The sequence below is a fragment of the Lissotriton vulgaris genome, chromosome 1_1 (genome assembly GCF_964263255.1).
Source record: "Lissotriton vulgaris chromosome 1_1, aLisVul1.2, whole genome shotgun sequence".
In the NCBI taxonomy this organism is placed as follows: Eukaryota; Metazoa; Chordata; class Amphibia; order Caudata; family Salamandridae; genus Lissotriton; species Lissotriton vulgaris.
Genome location: NC_141685.1, coordinates 1,620,620,235 through 1,620,638,210, shown reverse-complemented (window position 1 = coordinate 1,620,638,210; position 17,976 = coordinate 1,620,620,235).

Genomic DNA, 17,976 nt, shown 5'->3' with positions numbered 1-17,976 from the left:
CTGCTTAAGTCACCCGTTGTGACATGTTTTTGGAAGTCTTCAGCAGATTCCCTCCCAAACCTTTTGTTATGCCCCAATACAACCATAAGTTAGTTTTAGCTTTTCTGATGTGTTCCCCCCTTTGAACCCATGCACAACTGCTCCCACATACTTTTGACGATCAGGGCAGTCTTCTCTGTGGCCATCAATTTGGCCATGAGGGTCAGTAAGCTACAGGGCCTTTCTATTCAAACCCTCTACACCAGCTTTTTCCCAGATAAAACTGCTTCTCCGAACCTGTGCCTCTTTTTTGCCAAAGGTGGTGAACACTTTCAATGTAGACCAAAATCATCACGTTGCCCACTCTCTTTGCTCCGCTTTACCCTCCCAAGGAGAAAGAGAATCAATCAATCAGAGTACTTGTAAAGCGCGCTACTTACCTGTGAGGGTCTCAAGGCGCTGAGGGGAGGGGGGTGCCGCTACTGCTCAAAGAGCCAGGTCTTGAGAAGTCTTCTGAAGGCAAGTAGTTCTTGGGTCTGCCGTAGGTGGGTAGGGAGGGTATTCCAGGTCTTGGCGGTGAGGAAGGAGAAGGATCTGCCGCCGGAGGTTGTTCGTTGGATGCAGGGGACAGCGGCGAGGGCGAGGCAGGCGGAGCGGACCTGGCGGGTGGGGGTGTAAAAGCTGAGTGTGCTGTTCAGGTAGGCTGGTCCAGCGTTGTTGAATGCTTTGTGTGCATGGGTGAGGAGCTTAAAGGTGATCCTCTTGTCGACTAGGAGCCAGTGTAGGGCTCTCAGGTGGGGGGTGATGTGGCTGCGGCGGGGGACGTTGACGATCAGTCGGACGGAGGCGTTTGCATGCATTGTAGTCTTCGTAGGTGTTTGGCTGGGATTCCTGAGTAGAGTTCTTTGCCGTAGTCCAGTCTGCTGCTTATGAGGGCCTATGTCACCGTTCTTCTTGTTTCGGCCGGGATCCATTTGTAGATCCTGCGGAGCATTCGGAGGGTGTTGTAGCAGGAAGAGGAGACGGCGTTGACCTGTTTAGACATGGAGAGGGAGGAGTCGAGGATGAATCCTAGGTTGCGTGCATGGTCGGTGGGCGGTGTGCGGGTCCTTAGTGAAGGAGAGGATGAGCTGGGTATCGTCGGCGTAAGAGAGGTCGTGTTGGTGGGCCACTTGTGCGAGGGGGGCCATGTAGACGTTGAACAGCGTCGGGCTGAGGGATGAGCCATGGGGGATGCCGCAGATGAGGTCAATGGCTTCGGATTGGAAGGGCGGGAGGCGGACGCTCCTGGTTCTGCCGGAGAGGAAGGACGTGGTCCAGTCAAGGGTCTTCTCTTGGATTCCGGCTTCTAGGAGGCGTGTCTTTAGGATGCGATGGCAGACCGTGTCGAAGGCGGCTGACAGGTCCAGGAGGATGAGGGCTGATGTTTCACCATTGTCAAGTTGGCGCCTGATGTCGTCTGTGGCGGAGATGAGGGCTGTCTCGGTGCTGTGGTTTTGTCTGAACCCGGACTGGGACGGGTCCAAGATGTTGTTGTCTTCCAGGTGGCGGGCCAGTTGCATGTTGCCGATTTTCTCGATGACCTTCACCGGAAATGGGAGCAGGGAGATGGGCCGGAAGTTCTTTAGATCCTTGGGGTCCGCCTTGGGCTTCTTGAGGAGGGCGTTGATTTCAGGCGTGCTTCCAGCTTTCCAGGAATGTCACTGTTTCAAAGGAGATGTTGATGACCTTCCGTAGTTGTGGTGCGATGGCTGTGTCTGCTTTGTTGAATACGTGGTGTGGGCACGGGTCTGACGGAGATCCTGAGTGGATGGAGGTCATGACCTTGTGTCTCTCGTTGTCGTTGACGTTGGACCAGGAGGTCAGGCGGTTGGCGCTGGTGGTGTTCACAGGGGAGGTGGGGTCTGGCGTAGTCGGGGCAGTCGTGTTGTTGAAGCTGTCATGGATGTCAGCGATCTTGCAGTGGAAGAAGATAGCTAGTGAGTTGCACAGTTCTTGTGAGGGCGATATGTCATTGGCGTTGGTGCTGGGGTTGGAGAGTTCCTTTACGATGCTGAAGAGGTCTTTGCTGTCGTGTGTGTTGTTATCCAGGCGGTCTTTGAAGGAGGATCTTTTAGCTAATTTGATGAGGTGGTGATGTCTGCGGTTGGCGTCCTTGTGGGCTGTGTGGTTGTCCGGTGTGTGTTCGTGAAGCCATATCTACTCCAGTTTCTGGCATGTGCGTTTGGAGGTCTGAAGCTCGTCGGTGAACCAGGTGGCTCTCTTGCTGGCGTGGTTGGTAGAGGGTTTTTTCAGCAGGGCGAGGGTGTTCGCGCAGTCGTAGATCCACTGTCTGAGGTTGCGGACTGCGGTTTCTGGGTTGGTGGGGTCGGTGGGTGAGTTCTGGGCGAGGGTGGTGATCAGCTGGTCTTCTGTGACTTTGCTCCAGCAGCTGCGAGGTAGCTGTTAGGTGCGGTGGTGCGTGGTTGGTTTCTTGAAGGTGAAATGGATGCAGCGGTGGTCGGTCCAGTGGAGTTCGGTGGTGTGGTTGAAGGTGACTTGGGTGCCTGTGGAGAAGATGGGGCCCAGCGTGTGGCCGGTGGCGTGGGTGCGTGTGGTGACAAGTTGTCTGAGGCCGAGGTTGGCGAGGTTGGCGATCAGGGTGGCGGAGTTGGCTTTGATGATGTTCTCGAGGTGGAAGTTCAGGTCCCCGAGGAGGATGTAGTCCGTGGAGGCGAGTGCGTGGGTGCTGGTGAGGTAGGCGATGGAGTCGCTGAACTGAGCTCAAGGTCCGGGGGTCTGTAGATGAGTGTTCCTCTGAGGGTGGTGTTGGGGTCGGTGTTGAGGGTGTCGTCTGCGTGGGTGGCGACCTTGAGGGTAGATTTGTGGATGATGGCTATTCCTCCTCCGATTCCATTGGCGCGATCCCTTCGGGTGATCTTGTAGCCGTCCGGGATGGCTATTGCGATGTCGGGCGCTGAGGAGTCGTTCCACCAGGTCTCGGTCAGGAAGGCCACGTCTGGGGAGGAGGTGTCGTGCAGATCCCAGAGCTCAACGGCGTGTTTTGCGTGTGGAGCGGGTGTTGAGGAGTGTGCAGCGAAAGTGGTTGGGTCCAGTCCTTTGAGGTTTGGTGGCTCTGTCGCAGGTAAAGCTGCAGGTGTGGCAGGAGAAAGGTCCATGAGTTCGTTTTGGGGCGGCCTGTAAGCAGGTGTGGTTTCGGCTGGTGTTGAGTGCGTAGAGGGTGCTGGCGTCGTAGCGGAGTCTGGTGTTGTGGCGTTTGCGGGGTCCAGTGGTTCTGGCACTGGGCGCAGTTCAGGCGTGGACGGGCGCAGATGGGCTTGCCTTTGGCATGCCAGCGGCACGTCTGCTGCGCAGCCTCCATAAAAGGGGGAGAGGGAGGGAGGAGCAGCTGGGAGGCGGGAGCGGGGTGGCCAATGGGGAAGCAGGGGGTGGGGCCGCAGGGAGCAGCAGCGTGAGGAGTGGGAACAGCGGGAAAACGGCGAGAGAAGGCGGGCAGCAGTATCAAAATACAAGATGGAGGAAGTGACAATCCACTTCCTACGTGGAGCACAGCTGCGGACTGAAATTTCTCAAAACACTTATTTGCAAAGTTCACTATATTATATCATAATCAAAATGTGATATTTACAACAATATAAATAGCACTGTTTGATGAATATTATGTGTCAAATCAAAGAGTCATATAAAATGATATAACATTTCAACAATTTCAAAAATGATATGGATTTCAAAATCAAATATATGTGCACACTGCATAAATGGTAACAACCTATATACAATGCATTAACAAAGACAATCCCAATGCATTTCGGGTTCAAGTGGAACCCTTCTTCAGGGGGAAATGTCAATGAAATATAACTTGATCGAGTCAGATGAATCTTCCTCAGGAGTCTACAACACAACAAATTTGCGTATTAAACCCAAATTGCCCGAGTCTTACAAGTATTTACATACAAGCCATGCAATGAAAGGCTAGGATTTGCACTCAAGATAAATATGTAGAAAAAAAGAAAAAAGAAAAGAGAAAAAATAGCGGCCAGATGTGCATGTGGTAAAAAATGGAACTAAAGGTGCACAAGTATAGTGCGTTTTTACCAAAACGTAGATGCACGCAAAAGTTGTTTATCTTATCTTTAGCATCTGATTATTTTTTATAAAAAACTGTAAAAGGAAAGGTGTGCTGGGTCACTCCAGGTATTAGTAATTTTTCACATAGGGCAGCAGTATCAGGCACAAAGCAGCTGGCAGCCGTGTGGTGGCGTGGGGAGCGACCTGCCTGCGAGCAGGGTCAGAAGGTGCATCGACTGGACCCTAATAGAGCACTGTCATTTTACATCGATAGCACCAAAGAACACTGTGTAGAGCATTAGCTATTTATATGGTTCACTTCAACGAAAAAGGGGAAAACAGTGCAGAAGCAGACTATCTCCAGATGGCTTGTACTATGAATCAAGATCTGCTACACCTTAGCCAAGAATCAACCCCCCCGAGGGCTTGTGCGCTCATTCCACCAGAGCCAAAGTTGCTTTTACTGCATTCGAGTTCCCATCCTGGACATCTGTCTGGCTGCTACATGGGCATCCTTGCACATGTTTACTAAACAGTACTGCCTTGACAGCCAGGTCCGTTGCTTTCACTTGGGCCCCTCTCACATCCTGTAGTTGGCCCAGGTCCTATGTGGCAGAGAGCCTGGGAAGACTCTGTAAATTGATCCTGATCTGATCATGCTATTTGTTTGATTGGTTGCCAGCCAGGGAAGCGCAGGCTAGTTAAGGCAGAGAATCTCTGTTTAATTTACTGTTTCTCTCCACCCTGCCCAGCAACAGGTGTCCGACCTAGGCTGTGGCGGTGCTATGCTACTGTGGGTGACATTATACTGTTCGCAAGAAAGTGTCACTCATAGTCTGTGAATGTCACTTGAAATTACACTGAAATTATGAAAATGACACACATAAGCAATCTAAAACCTTGGCAACTATGTGGTGGCTGTCCTACTGGATGTCACTAAAGCCTTTCACTCATTAAAATAGAAGTTCCTCTTTGCAGTATTGGCCAAGATGGAGATCCCGTCCAGCTTTTTAAGCTGGATCTAACTCATGTACTCTGCTCCTGTGACAAGGATTCAGCTCAATCGTTTTCTCTCTGATCCTGTCTCTATTGAAAGAGGCAACCAGCAAGGTTGTCCTCTTTCACCCATTCTGTTTGCCTTGGCACTTGAGTCACTGTCTAGAAATATCAGGCAGTGCCTTGTTGCTAGAGGTCTGAACGTCACCTCTAGTAACTTAATCATTTAATTGTATTCAGAAGATACTGTAGTATATTTGTGTGACCCATGCACAACCTTGGTCCAGTCATTTGAAATTGTACAATATTCAAAAGTCTATCAGGGATGTTAGAAATGGGGTCCTCCAGTTGGCAATGATATACACCTTTGTCCAAATAGTGGCACTTGCTTCTAGTCAGGGAAAGGGGGATATACTCCTGAATAACCTCCACTCACCCTCTTGGTAGCTTGGCACGAGCAGACAGGCTTATCTCAGAGGCAATGTGTAAAGCATGTGTGAACTCTTACAGTAACACAGTGAAAACACTACAAGTGGACACCACATCAGTTCAGAAAAATAAGTCATCTTTACTAGACTTAACACAAGACGAAACAACAACAATCCACAATACTGTATTCAAAAATAGAACTTCAAAATGGTAAAAATAGCTTAGTTAAATGTAGATGGTAAATGCAACACTTTACTCTCAAAGTACCTTGGATGCGTCACGCAATACAAACAAAAGGGTCGCAGGGAAGGCGATGCATCAGTTCCTTGCTTTGGGGGGAGGTGCACACCTGTTCCTTACTGCAGCGCAGGGGAGGTGATGCGTCAGTTCCTTACCAGAGAAGAGGCAAAGCGTCTGTTTCTTACTGAGATCAGGTGCTATGCGAGAAGATGGCGCCACGATGCGATGTGACGATTTGGTGCGATGGGACAAAATGGCGTTTTGGATGCGATGCAACAACGTGGATGCGATGCGTGCACGCCTGACGGCGGTGTGGCTTAATCAATAAACTTAGGAGACGCCACAGGCCCTGCAACATGCTTCTCTACTGATGCAACGGCGACCTCTGCGGTGGCATGCTTCTCCTTGTTGCATCGAACTTCCAGCTACACTCAGTTTCTCAGAGGGCCCAAACAACAGCAAGCCCCTCACTGCAGGTAGAATTATCAGCAATTAAATTCGGGGGGAGCTGGTGGTGAAGTCTGTTTGTCCCTGAGACTTCAAAACAGGAGGCAAGCTAAGCTTCAAGCTCTTGGAGATCTTCCTCAAGATAGTAAAAGTACACACAAAGTTCATTTTCTTCTTTCTTTGGCAATAAGTAACCCCTCAAGGCCCACCCCAAACAGCAACCAGCACAGGGGCAGTCTCCTCCTTCAGTTTCCTTGGTTTCTCTCCTCAGAAAAGGTTTGTCTTGATTCCCAGAAGTGATATAAAGTCCTGGGGCCTGGGCCCCAATATTTATACTACTAAATCCTTTGTTCTATGAAGGCAGAGAGTGTCTGTACCTAGTCAAAACCGGTTCTGTCCTCCTTGGTGCAGCTCCCTGGCAGGAGGTGGAGACAGCATTGTTGAAAGCAGGCCTGGCCCGGGTTGCTTAAAGGAAATCTCCTCCCCCACTCCATATTCTATGTAGGCTCAGGCAAGTGAAAGGAAAACTCCTCCCCCTACTCTCTATTCTGTGTAGGCTCAGGCAAGTGAGAGGAAATCTCCTCCCCTACTCTCTATTCAATGCAGGTCCTATTCAGCCCAGCCCTGACTTATCGGACTGCTGGAGAAGCAGCCCTCTCCCAGCTCCTGTCACTCACAAGCCAGACATGCAATACACAAACCTAGCAGAGGCACACTGGATAGTTAGGCAAGAAAATACCTACTTTCTAAAAGTGGTATTTTCAAACACAGAATGTTAAAATCACCCACACTAAAAGATGTACTTTAACATTCTGAGTTCAGGCATACTAACCTTTATTTTCCTATCTTGCTCCCTGGGTCAGTTATATTTATAAGATGTTATAGACTGACTGCCCATTCTGGCCTATGGGAACAGATCTCCTTGCAATAGTGAAAAACAAAATTGGCAGTATTTCACTATCAGGACATGCCACACACATCAGGGCATGTCCTACCTTCCACATACAATGCACCCTGCCCAAAGGGGTACTTTCGGCCTACCTTAGGGGTGACTAACATGTAGAAAAGGAAAGGTTTAGGGACTGGCAATTGTATGCACTTGCCAAGCTGACATGGCAGTCCCAGACTCCACACACGCTCTACAAGGGCAGGCCTGAGCCACATTTTACAAGCTACTTCTGTGGGTGGCACAATCAGTGCTGCAAGCCAACCAGCAGCATTTGATTTACAGGCTCTGGTCTGACAAGTAAATCAAATAACCAATCATGGAGTCACTAATCCATTACAACAATTTACAATTGAGAGCATATGCACTTTAGCACTGATCAGCAGTGGTAAAGTGCCCAGAGTCATAAACCCACCAACAACAGGTCAGAAAAAAAAAGGAGGAAGGCAAAAAGTTCAGGGAAGACCCTGCAAAAAGGGCCAAGTCCAACAAGGGACATCTATGAATTGGAATACGTCAACGATGTTCCAACTAACCCCACGTACGCAGTCTTGCTCTTTGGAATTCCCATTGTCCTGGTGCACAACCTTAATGATGTACCTAGGCTGATTAATCAAAATAGTAACCTAATCTTAGCAGAAATTAATGTGGCAGTGATGTCTAAAATTGAGGTCAGGGTGAAATGTTGGAGCACACTACTCTTGTCTCTGGTGGCCAGAGTGTCCCTTAAGAGGATAGTCATCTTGCCAGCAGCAACTCTATCTATTCCAGAATATCCCTATTTCTCTGAACCAGCAGTTCTTCAAACATTTTTGTTCCTGTATGATTGCTCTGGCATAGGTTGGTAAATGTCCCTGACTTCTCTGGGAAGTGCTGACTTTGCCATATGAGCAGGGTGGATTGGCAAGACCTGATGTTGAAATGTACTATCTCTGCTCCCAGGCTCAGTTCGCTTTCTAATGGTTACTCCTGCCTATATGACATATGTGGTGATCGACAAGGAAAATGTGCCCCAGGCTCCATCTTTAGCTACCCAAGGCTAGAGCTTGTTATGCAATGGCCAAGAAGAAAATTTAGTAGCTTTACTACAGAGAACATGGGACACAATTAGAGAGAGAACTAAGTACTCCATTCTGTATGCCCCAAAGCAGCCCCTAGGATACCACCCTACCTTCCAACTTTTTAAAGACGTCTCAATAAATATCAGGTTAAAAAAATAGGGACTACCCACAATCTCATGCATTGAGATGGAACACAGCTGCACATCTGTAGAAAAGTCAATTTATTATAGGCTGCATGCTAAATGCGAAGTGCAAAAAACACAGTTGATGGACAGAATGCAAAACAATGTCTTACATTCACCCCAGTACAAAGATCTGGGCCTAAATCCATCGTTTTTGTGCACTCCACACCACCCTAGGTCAGACACTGGCTATATGCAAATCAGCCTTGACCCTGTGCCTCATGGGAACAGTCCAGCCCGAACTACCAAGCCATGTCTTTCCTAGATCGGAATCAAGCATCCAAGGACCGGTTTCTGGCTATCAGCCTTCTTCAGCCTGGATAGCTTGACTCCAGTGATGTGGAGAGCCTGGGACTCACGTCTGAGCATACCCAGCCCACTCGGGGTGAAAATTGCAAAAAACACAGTTGATGGACAGAATGCAGAACAATGTCTTACATTCACCCCAGTACAAAGATCTGGGCCTAAATCCATCGTTTTTGTGCACTCCACACCACCCTAGGTCAGACACTGGCTATATGCAAATCAGCCTTGACCCTGTGCCTCATGGGAACAGTGCAGCCCGAACTACCAAGCCATGTCTTTCCTAGACCGGAATCAAGCATCCAAGGACTGGTTTCTGGCTATCAGCCTTCTTCAGCCTGGATAGCTTGACTCCAGTGATGTGGAGAGCCTGGGACTCGCGTCTGAGCATACCCAGCCCACTCGGGGTGAAAATTGCAAAAAACACAGTTGATGGGCAGAATGCAGAACAATGTCTTACATTCACCCCAGTACAAAGATCTGGGCCTAAATCCATAGTTTTTGTGCACTCCACACCACCCTAGGTCAGACACTGGCTATATGCAAATCAGCCTTGACCCTGTGCCTCATGGGAACAGTCCAGCCCGAACTACAAAGCCATGTCTTTCCTAGACCGAAGTCAAGCATCCAAGGACGGGTTTCTGGCTATCAGCCTTCTTCAGCCTGGATAGCTTGACTCCAGTGATGTGGAGAGCCTGGGACTCACGTCTGAGCATACCCAGCCCACTCGGGGTGAAAATTGCAAAAAACACAGTTGATGGACAGAATGCAGAACAATGTCTTACATTCACCCCGGTACAAAGATCTGGGCCTAAATCCATCGTTTTTGTGCACTCCACACCACCCTAGGTCAGACACTGGCTATATGCAAATCAGCCTTGACCCTGTGCCTCATGGGAACAGTCCAGCCCGAACTACCAAGCCATGTCTTTCCTAGACCGGAATCAAGCATCCAAGGACCGGTTTCTGGCTATCAGCCTTCTTCAGCCTGATAGCTTGACTCCAGTGATATGGAGAGCCTGGGACTCACGTCCGCGAAGCACACGTCTCCTCTTTTCCGCAAGAACCTCCAGCCTGTGAAAAATTGTTGCTACTACTTACCTCCACTTATAATAAACATATTGTTATGAGGCTCTATAAGTTAGTTACATCAGAAGACCCTATAACAACCCCAAGTGCCAACAAGAGGTGGGAAACTGATCTTCAAGTAGCCATTTCAGGTAAAGCATGGCTCAACTGCTGTACATGCAGATGTCATATTCCCCCAACCGAAGGCTGAGGCTTATACATTTAAAGTTCCTACATTCGATGTACTGCCCTCCTGTGATGCTGCTGCTAAAGCAGGGCCTGACTGTAGACTCCAAGGGCCAGATTTACCAAGTCCTTGAGTTGCCACTGCATCAGGCAAGGTGACCCAAAGCAACACAAGGGCTTAATAGATATTTACTAAGCCACGCCAAGCCACCTTGCATTGCTCTGCATGGTTAAGGAAAACCAGAGTAACTCAAGGCAGTGCAAATTCTGCAGCACACGTAGAAAGAGGAAAATGCCTCTAAAGATTGTTTTTGTTAAGGAAGTTGCCCCTTCCTACACAAAAACATTCCTGCCTCTAACTCAGACAGCCTTGCACCATGGTGCAAGAGTGCCTGCATTGGCGCTAGCAGCACTCAGTGCACCAGCGTACTACAGGAATGTGCATAGATTAGTAAATATGGCGCATTCCTGCTCTCTCCATTTAACACAGCTCAGAGCAGCCAGTTGTCTTGCTGCATTGATTTGTGTCAAATGTTAGTAAATCCTGCCCCAAGTGTGTGCGCTGCCATGCACCAGATGCAGACTTTATCTATCTAGCATGGTTCTGCCCCTCGGTGTGTAGATAGTGGGTTGAAATGTTTAATTATATTTCCCAAACGGTTGAGGTGGATATACCTCTTTCACCAGTATTGGCATTACTGGGCTGCACATTATACGTCTGACCTCAATGGCGCTACTGTTGGCTAATGCATGGCATGTATGTGGGGCAGAGGTTGTTCGCATGTGGCTACTGCCTGGATGGCAGATCTGAAATACTGTAGGGGTGGACAGATTGTTCTGTTCTGCCTGCTAAATTGGCAGAATTTTGGCCACTCCACACTACTCTTTAACTCAGAGTTCCAGCCAAACTCTGCCAAATGGCAGAATTTGTCTCACTACGAGGCTCCAGAATATAAAAGCTGGCAAGTGAAATCCTGCATCTCCTACAGCAGTTTTCTAAAGCGGGCAGTTGCCAGCATTCGTGGTCAGAGGACTGCCTTTCGAGTAAATTGCTGCCACTTAAGTAGAATTTTTACTCGAGCAGCACCAAAATCTACTCTAATGGCCCGTGAACTTGCACAACTCTGGTAACCACACTATGAGGATGTTATTTCTACAAGAGTGTCCTTCCATGTCCTCTGATCTGTGGTCTTTTCTTTCAGTTCAGAGACAGGACCCTATTTTCCACTGCACATACTCGAGTTTATAACTTCTGTAAGTTGCGGCTATGTAGCTTACCGTGTGCCCCAAATTTTGTAAAACTTCTGTTTCGTCAAACTTTTGGGGTGAGTTGTATGTTTTTAGATATTACTACCAAAGGTGATAACAGATTATCAGCTGGCTATAAGACATTTCCCTTTGTCTTTCTCCAACAGCGTTGATTTACAGATTAATTGCTGGAGTCTAAATTGAAAAGGTGCTGCTATCCAGCAAAATCCTCACAAGGATTGTGGAGTCAAGGAGCTGGTGTTTGATAGATCACCTCTGAAACGCAGCAAACGTTGGTAGTTGTTGTGTCCAATAATGCTCTCAGGCAGCAATCATTTCCTCTGCATAAGGACTATTATTCACTGATGGTTGCTACTGAGAAGTGTGGCTCACCGGTTAGAGGAGGTAGTCCCTGATGCAGAGGTCAGGCCTTGGACCAGGGTTCAATCCCGACGCGGCAGGGCCTTGAGCTCAAAATGTCCACGGACTCGATAATTCTCTCCTCGGTGCCTACTCGAATTGTGGGTTCACACTCTGCAACTCTGGGCAATAGCTTGCTCAATCTCCACTACGGCCCCACCGCGATGGGATACCTGGTCTTCACATTGGGGATGCCCAGTAGGGGTAATCTCGCAGGGAAAGGCCTTGACGGGTTCCCAAAGCAAGCGCCTTGAGACCTTACTGTGAAAGGCGCTATACAAGAACGTATGATTTACGATTTACTGGAAACTTTAGTATGCTGGATGCATGGGTATATGAGCTGATGTGCTCTGTATCACTCCTCCACCCAGGTGGAATCAGGAAACAGCACGACAAAGTACTCTCAAGCAGACTACACTTCTTACCTAGTGATAGGCTACAATAGGAAAGCTAGTAAGATGGTACATCTTCAAGCATGGATGTCAATTCACCGAAATGCCAGGGTTAGCGGTAGTGACATCACTTACCCTTTGACCGCCATGTGACATTACATGAAATTTAGACCTGATAACATCATGGGAAGTGACATCTGATGTTGGGCCCTGAAGGAGCCACAAATATTAACTTTAAGGAAGGAGATGTGACATTATTATTATCGTTTTGAAATCTAATGCTAGTTTTGAATGGCCTATCAGCTGCCAAGCTGGAGGCTGCACAGGGCCTCTTTGACTGGCAAATAGAGAAATGATCAGTCATGTATCACACACAAACAGGCCATCAATGCCTAGGAATGAAACCAGGACAATATATTTAGATGCTTTCTCTTATTGCCCATCTACAGACTAAGGTATCCTTTTTTGAATCCAGACAAAAAGAGAAAAACATTAAATCCAACTAGCAATGATCACTTCTTGGGACATGGTTGTTTCGAAAAAGAACAATAAGCGGTTAACATGGCATTCATGAAGTTCAAGATTAAATAACACTGCTTGTAAGCTGCACACATCCGGCAGTATGTGCTATGTAAATTCTGTATAATGAAGGTGTATTGTTTATATTTCTTAACCAAAGAAAACGTTGAAGTTACGAAAATCCCACTGAAACGTGTTCCAGAGGATGGGTCTGGAGGATGAGAGTCCCTGGGACATATTGTACCTCTTCCTGAGCTTCAAGTAACCAAGGAGCAGCAGAAAGACATTGAAGGGGTGCTGCAGCAGTAGGTCAGCAGTACCTACAGCGCCGGGAGCACATTACCTAGCTTTGCCAATTTGTCTTTCTTTCCCCTCTCTCTCCTGTCTCACGCTCGTGCTATGTCTACCTCTCCAATTTGTTACCCTTCACTCTCCATCTTACCCTCATTCGCTCTCCCATCTATCCCTCTACCTGTATTTCCAGCTTTCTTTGTCTCTGTCTCTCTGGCTCTTTGTTTAACTTCTGGCCTTCTCACTCTACCTCTCTAACATGTACTCAATCCCTTTACTACTTTTTCTGTATCTCTTTACTATGTTCCTCACTCTCTGTTCCTAACTATCTATCCTAATATCTGCCTCTCTTTCCCTGACCTTTGCTTCCTCTTTTTAAAGCTAATATTCTGTCACTTGCTATTTACACATATTCACTCAATTCTCCTCCTATTTCCTTTCTCCGCCTAACTCAGGGGCATATTATCAAGGGGGTTTATCTCTGCTTTTTTGCCTTTAAAAGCCAAGAAAGCGGAGATAAAATTATCTCCCTATTACCTAGCTGTTGCTAACACCAGTTAGCGACAGCTAGTAGGAGATAGCGACCATCTTGGGCCCCACTTTGCATGTCAGTGATATTTATCACTAATGACATGCAAAGTGGGCGTGCCAAGATGTTAGCGACTGAAAACAGTCGCTAACATCCCTATCTCCTATTACCAACTTTTGGCGATATTCGCGCTAAGCGCGAATATCTCCAAAAGCTAACAGCTGCCCTGAGCAGTTCTTAGCCATGTTATCCAATGGGAGGTGGATAACATGGCTAAGAGCATTAGCTCAGTAATGCATGAATATCGCTGACTTTTCAGCGATATTCATGCATTGCGGCGATTTTTATCGCATTTGCAATAAACCTTGGTAATACCAAGGTATATTTGCGGTAAAAATCGCCGCAGCTCAGCGGTAAATTTTTGTCTCTAACCAAGCAATAGCGATAATTATCGCTATTGGCGATAATTATCGCTATTGCTTGGTAATATGCCCCTCAGTTCCTACCTTATACTCTCTCCGCTTCGACATTCATATTGGTACTCTTGCTGCCTTACTGCTCTCTGCTTTTTACCTCCATATTCTAAGTTTACTGTATCCTAAGTTCTGGTAAGCATCCCTTCACCATGCACAGGAGGACTGCACAAAAGGCTTCCGGTGGTCAGTATGTGTTAGTGGCAAGTAGACTGGGCAATTTAATCTGTGTATATCTGCAAAGTAGAGAAAAATTATTGAGGAGGCCCCCTTGAGGTAATTGTCTGCAAAGTAGACCCCTGACTAGGGTTCTAACCTGACCACTATGTTCATAACAACTGAAAGTTAATGGGGTAGCCCAGTATCACACAGAACCTGGGGCATTAGACCAGTATATAAGAATTGATCCTGTCGTGTAAAACTAAATTGATTCAGTGTTTATATTTATCCTGATCAGTAGGAGTGAGCCAGACAAACGAACACATGGAGAATGACAAAAATACTCCAAAAGGTGTAGCGAGTTCGGACTTAAGCAAGGTTTTTGATGGATGCAGTGCACCGTCACTGAAAGCTTAATGAGGCCACGGACAACCAGCTTCCAAGGGGCAGATGTATCGAAATACCTATTTGCGATTCTCAAATAGCGATTTTTTGAGAATCGCTATTTGAGAATTGCAAAATGGTACGTATCTAAAAATATCGTAATTTTTTTAAGTTTTCTTATTATTCCTTATTTGCGAATAGCAAATTGCGAATTCGCAATTAAGGAATAATTTCCCATTCAATTCTATGGGCCAGGAGGCCCATAGGAATGAATGGGAAGTTATTCTCAATTAGCGATTCGCAATTTGAGAATCGCAAATTGAGAATAATATCAACGGTGCAAGGGTGTCCTAAGGACACCCTGCTGCACCCCTGAAATTCACATGTGTGCGCATATGGCGCACATACATGCCCTAAGGGCATGTATCTGCGCCACATGACACCTTCACAAATTCAAAAAAGTGCATTTGTGTAAGAATTCGCAATTTACCACCAACTTGAAGTTGGTGGTAATTTGCGATTTCTTAAGGAAAAATCGCTAAATTGAAATGCTTGATGCATAGCATTTAAGGAATCGCCATTTGCGATTCCTTAAGTGTTTACGCAAAATTAGGGAATTGCAAATGTTGCGATTCCTTAATTTTGCTATACATTTTTCTCCATAAATTCCATTTAGCAAATTTTTAATCGCAAACGCTGCTTTTTTGCAAATTGCAGCGTTTGCGACTAAAAATTCCCTTGATACATCTGCCCCCAAGTATTTTAACAGGCAAGTACCCAGGCCATCTCACTATTCCCAGTCCTGAAGAAGACCCTCAGAGATGTTTTCTAATAACACTCTGTCATATAGGGTCGAAACGTCAATGTATTGAACAAAACATCCCACACCGCCATTTCACATAGTGATGCCTAGGGATAAGGCTATATGTGTTAAGTAAATGTTGAATGTTGTCTCTTGTTCATTACACAGCATATGTTTATGTATATAAATGTTTTATATGGTTTTTCACCTGTATACATTTGTATATATGAGATACGATGTATGACGACAAATATATCGTTCAACTTTTGGAGTATTTTTGTCAGTCTGTCTTTGTTCGTTTGTCTGTATAGTTTAGGCACCAATTACCCTTGATTGGCTCACTCCTACTGACTATATTTATACCAACACCTGGAAAAATTGATTAAATCTTCTGAAATATCAAACCAAAAGAGCAACAGGGTGCTAGCCTGGATTTTGAAGTTTGGCTTCTTTCATCACTGAAAAGCAGTCAAGAAGTAAGTTCAAGTCCAGGTTTGTCCGGTGCTGCAGAGTTCATTGACCTGGGTCGTAAGGAGCCTCGGAGGGCAGCAAACCAAAGCAGAGAAGATGCAAATGCAAACTATAGTAGCTCTAAACTATGTCCATGCACATAAGCAAACTTAAAGCTTATCGGCTTTGTAGTGCCACAGTAGCAACTAGGTTTTTCGCCTTCTTTAAAGAGAAATCATCTATTTGCTCGTGTTTGAGGTTACAAATCGGCCAGGGACTGGCACACACATTTCTGCACTACTCTCTTTTTAAATTGCATTTCTCTCTCTGTTTCCTTTTATCGAGATTTGGGATTAAAACAGGCCGCTGAAAAATAGTTTTTGGAGGGTTTTTTTCATATGGAACTTTAGATTTATATTGAAAATGAAGAAAATACCCTGTTTAGCTGTTTTTTTCATTGTTTTTGTTCTATCTTAACTAATCTAATCATTAGAACTCTGGCCAAGCAGGTCAAATGCTGGCCATGTGGCCACTGAGCAATATAAAGGCACACTGTGGCAAATGGGAAAAAACTGAAAGCACTTACTGTGTATGTCTCGAATTTCTTGGAAGCCATTAGTGGTACAACTCTTGGCCAAAAAATAGCTGGGGCTCAGGAACACAGAAAATCAAGGACAGACTACTTCTGAGTCGTCGTAATTCCGTTTCTCTTTTCTGAAAAAGTCCAGTTAAACACACCAAAACTCTCATCCTGCTGGTGAAGGAAAGTTATGCTGCCTCGGGCTGGGAGACCTAGAAGGGAATGTTGCTAGGCAACACCTCCCAAGATGGGGAAAATTGAAACAGTTGCAAGTTTGAACTGTGTACAGTACCAGTAAATCCAACCTGGAGCTGCTGCTTTTTGATATAACAAAAGACACACACATGATGGACAGAATGCAGAGCAAATCAAACATTCACCCCCAGTCAAAAAGTGCAGCCGAACTGCTAGGCCAGAACTGCCAAGCCAGGTCCTCCCTGGACAAGAAACCAGCATCTTAGGACCGGTTTCGGGCTGTTATCCCTCATCAGCCAGGCTAGGTTGAATCTAGTTGCACAATCAGCCTGGGTCCTGCGTCTGAGCATAACCGGCGCACTGAGGGCGAGAAACCAAAAGACACACAAATGATGGACAGAATGCAGAGCAAATCAAAAATCCCCTGAGGAATAGGGTCAAGACTGATTTGCATATGGCTGGGTCTAAACTTGGGTGGCATGTTGAGCAAAAGAATGATGGATTTAACCCAGATCTGTTGACTGGGGGTGAATGTTTGATTTGCTCTGTATTGCGTCCATCATTTGTGTGTCTTTCGCTTTCTCTCCCTAAGTGCGCCGGGTATGCCCAGACGTGGGTCCCAGGCTCACTGTGCCATTGGAGTCAAATTAGCCTGGCTGATGAGGGCTGATACCCCAAAATCGGTTCTAGGATGCTTGCGTCCAGTCCAGGGAGGACCTGGCCTGGCAGTTCAGGCTGGATTGTTCCCATGGGGAACAGAGTCAAAACTGATTTGCATATGGCTGGGTCTAAACTGAAATGGCATGGGGAACAACAAAACAATGGATTTAGGCCCAGATCTCTGTACTGGGGTGAATGAATGACATTGTTTAGCATTCTGTCCAACAATTGTTCTTTTTGCATTTGTCATCCCAAGTGAGAGGGGTATGCCCAGACATGGGTCCAGTTCTCTCCATGTCACTGGGGTCAAGCTAGCCTGTATGATGAGGGGCGATACCCTGAAACCGGTCTTAGAATGCTTGTTTCCAGTCCAGGGAGGACCTGTCTTGGCAGTTCGGGCTTGACTGTTCCCATGGGGGTACAGGGTCAAGACTGATTTGCATATGGCTGAGTCTAAACTGGAATGGCACCGGGAGCAAAAAAGCAATGGATTTAGGCCCACATCTGTGTACTTGGGTGAATTCATGACATTGTTCATCATTCTGTCCATCGATTGTTCTTTTTGCTTTTTCAAATAGAGCAGATTTATTTCCAAATGAAAATGTGTAGTCTTTAAAACAAGGGACAGGGATTCACAAAGGCAGCTCCAGGGGCAGTAAAGGTCAAGCCAAAGGGCACAACTGCAAACCCTGGCGACCTCTAAATGACGTCCATGTCTTTAAGCCCCAGTGCCAATAGTGCACTGCCTACAAGGCTTACATAGGTCACAGATACTGCACACTATGGCCCACATTTACTAAAGTTTGCATGAGCATTCATGCAATGCAACATAATTTTAAACTGTAAATCTGGGCCTGTACAAAAATGAATAGAGGCTGTCTTTTGCATGGCGTTGTGTTGCATGACCACCCACAAAAAACTTTAGTAAATATGGCCTAAGGTTTCCTTGAAAGGACCACCATACTTACT